Here is an 8,177-nt window from a genome sequence, read left to right on the forward strand (position 1 = left end):
CTTAAATTCGTTGATCCTGTGTATTTGACCTAAGAAATGAGGTCAAACACACATGATAGCTTGCTATGAATTGGTTGAAAATGAAGACTTATGTGTATTTGCAAGGGTTGTTTCTGATTGTGTAAAATGAAATAGAAATAACCAAGTGGATGAGGTTGTATAATCAAGAGTTCAAATCCATTGTAAAGATTATGTTTTTAGTGGGCTGGACTCATTATTCGCTGTTGGTTCCATTTACTTAGCTGTAAACGATAAAAATCAGACCCTTGGATTATTACCAGTGATAAAACAAGCCAACAAGGGAATCTCTAGGTCAGGCATGAGCAACCCTTTTCGAGACATGATTCATCATCAGGTGGGCTGCACTACTAAGAAATTTTTTTTATTTTACATTGGCGTGCTCTTTAGAAAATCCTGCACATACTGCGACTACTCAAAGTGATCACTCTAACAGCTATGAATAGTAGCTGAATCTCCCTCAATTCATACTGGGCTATTTTATAGAAGCGCACATTTGACAATATTATCTTGGATTTTTGAAGAAAGTGGAATGGTCATGAGTAGACTAGGTCTACTTCATTGCAGCTGACTTAATGCTAAAGAATATTCAGTAATACAAAATAGGCATCTTTTTGAGGTGTTGAATCAAAACAGCATCATACAAAATGCCTGCAGTATTTAGTTACTACCAAGGTCAGTTTTGTCTTTCATCCTTCTAGAGCAGATAAAATAAGCACCAACTATGAACTTGGGCTGATTTAAAATTTCTTTAAAGCATCTTAGATGTGAATGGAATTATAACAGATGTGAGGATGTATTTTCTTTTACATGTTTCATTCATTTGATTGTGGCCATGCTGGGGCACCACCTCGAATTATTATTTTTTAAAGCTTAGTACTTATCCTATCGGTCTCTTTCCCCAAATTACTAAGTTACAGGGGTGTAAGCACACCAACACTAGTTCTCAAGCGGTGATGGGGGGGGGGGGGGGCAAACACAGCCAGAAACACGCATGCACACACGATGGGCTTCTTTCAGTTTCTTTCTATCAAGTCTACTCAAGGCTTTGGTCAGCCTGAGGCTATAAGTAAAAGGCACTTGACCAAAGTATCACTCAGTGGGACTGAACCCAAAACCATGTGGTTGGGAAGCAAACTTCTTACCACACAGCCACGCCTTTGCTTATATGGGGAAAGACAAGGATTTATTTTGTGCTTAATTCATGACATGAAGCTGGAAGCAAGGACCAGCTCATAGGAGTAACCTACATCAAGTATTAAGGGGTATTCACTTATTTTTACTTGGTCTGCTTGAGAAATCTTCACTTGCCAAAGTTATCTCAGGCTCTGTCAGTCTAACCTTATTGGAAAAATAGTTGATATGATACTCTCACTTTCATGGATGAAAAGTAATCATTAGGAATGGCATACAGCTGTGAAAACAGATCTTCCAGAAGCAGATGTCAGATGTTTAAATTTGCACAATCATCAAACTCATACCAATGAGAGAAAAAAAAAATGACTGAATAAAGCAGACTTGTACACATACATGCTCACACATGTACTCCACATGTCCACATACCCATGTGGACTCTTACATTCATATGTACACACACATACATGTTTTCATATGCATACTCATGTATATGCACTTGTACACTTGCACACATATCCAAACACACATTCACACTCACAAAATGAATAAAACAGATGGGAAATTGTAGAGGGAATCAGATGGGATAGTGGGTAAGTAGGAGGAGGTAGAATAAGAAAAGGAGTAGAAACAAATAGTTCTATATTTTTGGTAACCAACCATTAATCTGTATATGTGTGTTATGTAAGTTTGTATGTATTTATGTGTGTGTATACGTATTTATGTGTGTGCACTGTATTGTCTTTATACTTATTAGTTAAGTTCTATTTGTAATTGTCAATGTTTAATTATGGTGGTTACTGCTGGCTGGTCTTAGCTGTTCAAATGAAAACATCTCAACTGTTTGTTTTATTTTGGTCACTGACAACCATGAGCAAAATTTCTAACTAGCTTTTGTATTTGTATGTATATTTATTTTTTTAAATTTTATTACTCATTTATTTATTTCTTAGAATTATTTATTTAGAAATTTTAACTATGTTTAGTCATGTGCTTACACTTAACATTAATTTCTCCATAACTCTCTGTATGTGTGGCTGTGCATGTAAATCTGTGTGCATGTGTATTTTACATCATCATCATCATCACCACTGCCACCATCACCACCACCACCACCACCATTATCATCATCATCATCATCATTTCCATACTTGCCTGGATCAAAAACAATACAAGGCAGATTTTTCTAAGGCTGGGTGCCCTTCTTATTGCAAGTTTCACCTATATCCAAGCAAGGGAATATTTTCCCTGGGTCCTTTGAGCACAAACAATATAATGGCTGGACATGTTTTCACAGAAAATTGCAAACAAATGACACTGCATGTATGATAGTAATGTTTGTTTACAATTATTGCATGATATCAAGACATGGATACACGCACACACACACAAGCATGCACCTACCCCCCCAACTTTCTCTCGTGCAATATATATGTGTGTATACCCTAATTCTCCTCTCCTGTACTGCCACTCATCTCCCCATTTACTCCATCTGCCATTATACTCCTGCTCTGTTTCACCCACATATTCTCTCTCTCTCTCTCTCTCTCTATTTTCACTTTATTTCCTGGGTTGCATAGATTCTGTTGTCACTCTGTCCTCTTGCACATGTTATCTTGCCTGTACATACTTATCTCTGAATGCTGATAATCTTACCACTTGTCTCTCGTATAACTTATCATTATCATTCATGCTTCTATCTTATTCTTTCTGCCTCTCACTCTGTAAAGGGCATAGGGGAGCAAGCAGATGTGGGGTCAAAAATTCCTTTAGTCATGTTGTGGATGTGGCTTCCTCTATAGTGCTGGTGCCACAAATAATGTTCCCAGCATAGTCTGTAGAGTGTAAGGTTGAGAGGACCCTTTAGTTTTGCTGAAGATATGAGACCACCATAGTAAACCTACATTACTGATAACTTGTTTCCATCTGAATTTGAGGACCAGTGTGGCATTTTGAGTCTTACAGTCAGTGAAATTGAGATGATTATGAAAGCAAGATGCAAAAGCGTCCTTGGCAATGATGGTAGTTTATACAAACTTTAAAAACACTACTCTGGCACCCTCAGAATAATGATTCGAGTGAGGTCGTTGCTAGTGTCGCTGGACTGGCTCCTGTACAGGTGGCCCGTAAAATATACCATTTTGAGCGTGGCCGTTGCCAGTACCGCCTGACTGGCTTTCGTGCCGGTGGCACGTAAAAGCACCCACTACACTCTTGGAGTGGTTGGCGTTAGGAAGGGCATCCAGCTGTAGAAACTCTGCCAGATCAGATTGGAGCCTGGTGTAGCCATCTGGCTCACCAGTCCTCAGTCAAATCGTCCAACCCATGCTAGCATGGAAAGCGGACGTTAAACGACGATGATGAAGGGACTGTAATATAGGACTGGTGCTTAGCAAAGAACATGCAGGTACCCAAGGAAGAGAGAGTGTCATTGACTGATCTGTTCTGTCTGATATCCCTCCTCAATGTGGAAAGTAAGGTCTTTTATGGAATGCAGATAAAAACGAAGTTGAAATTCCCGCCACTGAATATATCTGGAGACACATCTGTTCAGAAAGCTAATGCAAGCTGAAATAGGAGCTACCTGCCATCTGTGACATATTTGACATGGAATTTTAAGGTGTGGTGTTATCAACAAGGAGCTGTTCCAGTACATATGAATTTGTTACTGGATCCAGTGTCTTACCTGGCTGGCTGGCATCAAACTTTGACAAGATAAGCAGAGTAGTGATTCATGAATGGGAGAAAGAAGTAGAAAATGCTTTGTCATGGATAAAGCAAAACAGTTTTTGCTTTGTCATATCTCTGTATGTTGCATAGCTTGTGAGAAAAAGACTTAAGCCGAGAGCAAAGACTCCTCAGCGAGCAGTAAAACAAAATAGTCGCTGTATAAATGAAATGGGTTATAATTGCATAGTGCTTATGTGATGGTTACTTGAGTAACTGATGGAAAAATGTGTTACAGTGTGGGCCTAAAGAACCTGGATGTTCCCCCAGTAGTATCAGCACTGGTGGGGTGATGCACTCTGAAGGTAATGAAATTGTTATTATCTCCAGTTTACAGTTGATGAAAAGAGTCTCATGAAATACAAGCTGTATGTAAAACGTGTGTGTGCATATTTCATCTTCTAAATCAAGGGAGTAAATCTAATTGGGGAATCATAGTGTTAATATGTGTGTATGCATGCTTTCACACACACACATCCACTTACATATACATTTACTATTTTTTTAACATTCTTTTTTTTTGTTGTTATTTTTGCATTCTTGGTTTTAATTACTCAAGGGCAAGAATACAAATGTTTGACATGTTTTAGTGGACAGGATACAACACAAAAGCTATGAGTTTAACTCTTTAGCATTTAAACTGGCTATATCCAACCCAAATATTCTATGTTTTATGTTCAATCTGGCCAGATCCAGTCTCTCACATCTACCCTACAATGTCATTCTAAAAATAGTCAAATCATCGAAATCTCAAAGAATTAATGCATGATTAATTCTAAACAACACGAACAAATAAGCATTACATTTGATAGAGTAATCTGAATGCTAAAAGATTAAATCCACCATAGACATCTAGTTGTTCGGGTCACAATACTATTCTACATCACCTCAGTTTCTTAGCTGTCAAACAAAAGCATCAGATCATCTGAGAATTTTACCTGCAGTAGATTTGCATTGTATCAGAGTGCAAGGGATCTTTATCTCTTTATCCACTTATTGGCCATGAATTTGGAGCTAAGCACTGACCTTTAATATTCTGTCAAGGCTTAGGCAATTGCATCCCTTTTATGTTTGTTTTTTAGTCTTTATTAACTCTAATTGATTATATTTAACAATAATTTTTATCTTTTACTTGTTTCAGTCATTACTGAAACCTTGAAGGGTTTTAGTTGAATAAATCAGCCATAGTGTTTATTTTTTTTTAAAGTCTGTGACTTTTATCAATCACTTTGACCGAATTGCTAAATTATGGGGATAATGGGGTTGTAAACAAACCAACACCAGTTATCAAGCAGTGAGTGGAGACACACACATGAACACAAAGATAGACATACATATACATACTCATACATTTATATGTATGACAAGTTTCTTTTAGTTTTCTTTTACCAAATCCACTCACAAGGTCAGCCTGAAAACACTTACCTAAGATGCCATGCAGTGGGGCTGAACCTGAAATCATGTGGTTGGAAAGCAGACTTCTTACCACTTTTCTTACCATACAGTTGTATAAAAGAAAAACAAATCTGGTATGTACAGAACTTGGGATTCTGCATGTGTCAATAGAAGCATTTTCAACTATTGACAAAATCTTGGCTCTTTTAAGACATTAATAGATTTCTTTAAAATAATAAAAATTTAAAAACGATAGAAAATCAAAACAAAACAAGAAAAAAATTAAGCCTAAGAGATAAATTACTAACTCCTTTGCTATTAATTAAATTGAAAATTTTAATTAAATGTTGATGTCTAGATTAATAGTTCATATGTTAGCTAAATTTAATTAAAAAAAAAATTCATTTTTGCTGAGATAGAAAAATTCAGAGTACAATTTGTAAGATCATATTTAGTGAAATATGTACTGGATACAAGGTTAATTCAGAGTACAGTGTTTGTGTGTGTGTGTGTGTGTGTGTGTGTGTGTGTGTGTGTGTGTGTGTGTGTGCGTGCATGTATGTGTGTGTGTGTGCGTGCATGTGTCTGTTTTCATATAGAGCAATTTAAACTTGAATTGCATGAAAAATAACTCTGTGTATGCCTGTTTGTGTTACTGTTCTCATATCATTTAATATGAAGTTAGAGTTTGGATATGTCACAGAGAGCATGTAGAGAGCATATCAACAAAGCACGAGAGATTGTTTATATGATATTTAGTTACTTTATCTTACATACATTTCATTATATAAAAAAAAAGACTATTACATAATGTAATGTGGTTGTGTAGTAAAAAGTTTGTTTCTCAACCACATGGTTCTGGGTTCAGTCCCACTGTGCAACATCTTGGGCAAGTGTCTTCTATAGCCCCAGACTGACCAAATCCTTGTGAATTGATTTGGTAGATGGAAGCCTTGTGAGTGCATTTGGTCGATGGTAGTTGAAAGAAGCTTGTTGTATATATATGTGTTTGTGTGTGTGAGTGTTTGTGTTTGTCTTTCATCACTGCTTGACAACTGGTGTTGGTATGTTTATGTCCCCATAATTTAGCCATTCAGCAAAAGAAATCGGTAGAATAAATAAATAGCAGGCTTAACCCTTTAGTGTTCACATTATTCTGCCATAATTAATGCTTTTTCATCCACATTGTTTTGAACTAATCATGCATTATCTTGTAGCTATGAGATTTTGATGAGGTAGCTGTTAATCTTTAAAATGTTATTGTAGGGTTGGTGTGAAAGACTAGATCTGGTCAGTTTGAACATAGAATAGGCAGAATACTTTTGGCCGGATATGGCCGGTTTAAATGCTAAAGGCTTAAAAAGAGAAAATAAGTATTCAGGTCGATTCATTTGACTAAAACTTCCTCAACATGGTCGCAGTCTAATGACTGAAACAAGTAAAAGATACAAGATAAAATGTATTGTCCAACTCTTCAGAGACTTGTGATCTTTATTTGTATTCTTTACTGAATGGCTGCTACCTCTGTGATGGTTAGTTCTATCAGCAAGTCAACAATCCAGTAATTCAAAATTGATAAATACATTTTGAATATATAATTTACATTATATAATAAATAATCTTTTTTTTCTTCAATGAAATGTATATAAAATAATGTAACTAAATATTTTACATATAATGTCACATTTGATATCATTCTCCTGTTTTGTTTTGTGATATATATGTGTGTGTGTGTATGTGGTAGAATAGGTCTAATGGAGTGGAGAATGTCTCATGGGAAAATTCTATATGCTAAATACTAAATACACATGTCTCCCTATAATGATTCTGTGTTCTATAATGCATTATTTCATGTAGTTTTATATTAACATTATTATTTTTAAGACCTTTTTCATACAGTCAAGCTTGTGGTATTTCTGGGACTTTGATAATGCACTAAATAAACGAACTTGGTAGCCTTTCTTAAAAGTCATATGTTCATTAGTATTCTTTAAATATTAATGGCAAATAGTAGACAAAATGTTTTTATACATTTTTTTTTACTTAATTTTACATTTGTGTAAAATAAAATGCCATTTTGCTTCAAGAAATATTAAAAAAAAAATATATATAATTCAAAATAATGAAGCTGTATTTAGTTTCTTTCTTTCTTATATTATAATATTAGTTCATTTTATTTCTTTTTAAATGATGGTGATGAGGATGATGATGATGGTGAATTTCTTAAATTGTAAAATATGTTCATTTTCATTATTTTGGAAAGTATTGGGGAAGGTTTGAAGATTTGAAAATTTTTGGAGAGGAAGTTTTAAAGATGCAGAAATCTTCTTTTGGAAATGTCTTATGGAGATGCAAATGTTGTTATCGCTCTCATTGTCGTCATGGCCACTGTCACTGTTGCCATCACTGTCACCGTCATCGCTGTCGTCGTTTTATGTCCACTTTCCGTATTGGTGTAAGTTAGCCAAGTTATCATGGTCGCAGTCAGTTTTTATTTAGAGTTATTGTTTCTTAGGTTGAGTTTCCATCACAAATCCACTCACAAGGCTTTGGTTGGCCCAAGCCTATAGTAGAAGACACTTGCCTGTTATCCCACACAGTGGGACTGAACCTCGAACCATGTGGTAGGAAAACAAGCTTCTTACCACACAGTATATAAATATATATACACATGTTTATATATGTGTGTGTATATTTATACATATGTGCACACACAAAATTGCCTAGTGGAATGGTCTACCAACTTACACTATGTTCATTGAGATCCATGCTGCAAGGTTTGGTTGAGTCTCTGGGTAGTGCACTTTAATATATGTACCTAAAGTAATTTTGATTTTTGATAGAAGATACTTAATCGTAGCTCTGACACTATGGATTACATGATGGATTGATTTGTTTCTGTG

General features: G+C 35.6%; 1 protein-coding gene across 9 annotated transcripts in view; it reads left to right on the top strand.

Moving 5' to 3' along the window:
* Nucleotides 1-8,177, top strand: part of LOC106878978 (uncharacterized) — a 198,143-nt gene that overhangs the window by 60,261 nt on the left and 129,705 nt on the right. Inside the window, exon 1 of one of the 9 annotated variants that reach the window (XM_089350373.1) lies at nucleotides 3,960-4,184. The exons of the other annotated variants lie outside the window; for them this stretch is intronic. The gene's annotated coding sequence lies outside the window, so the exon portion shown is untranslated. Of the gene's footprint in view, nucleotides 1-3,959; nucleotides 4,185-8,177 lie in introns of those variants that run through there. 9 annotated transcript variants of the gene reach the window in all.

Source organism: Octopus bimaculoides, chromosome 1 (assembly GCF_046866305.1).
Source record: "Octopus bimaculoides isolate indiv1 chromosome 1, ASM4686630v1, whole genome shotgun sequence".
Lineage (NCBI taxonomy): Eukaryota > Metazoa > Mollusca > Cephalopoda > Octopoda > Octopodidae > Octopus > Octopus bimaculoides.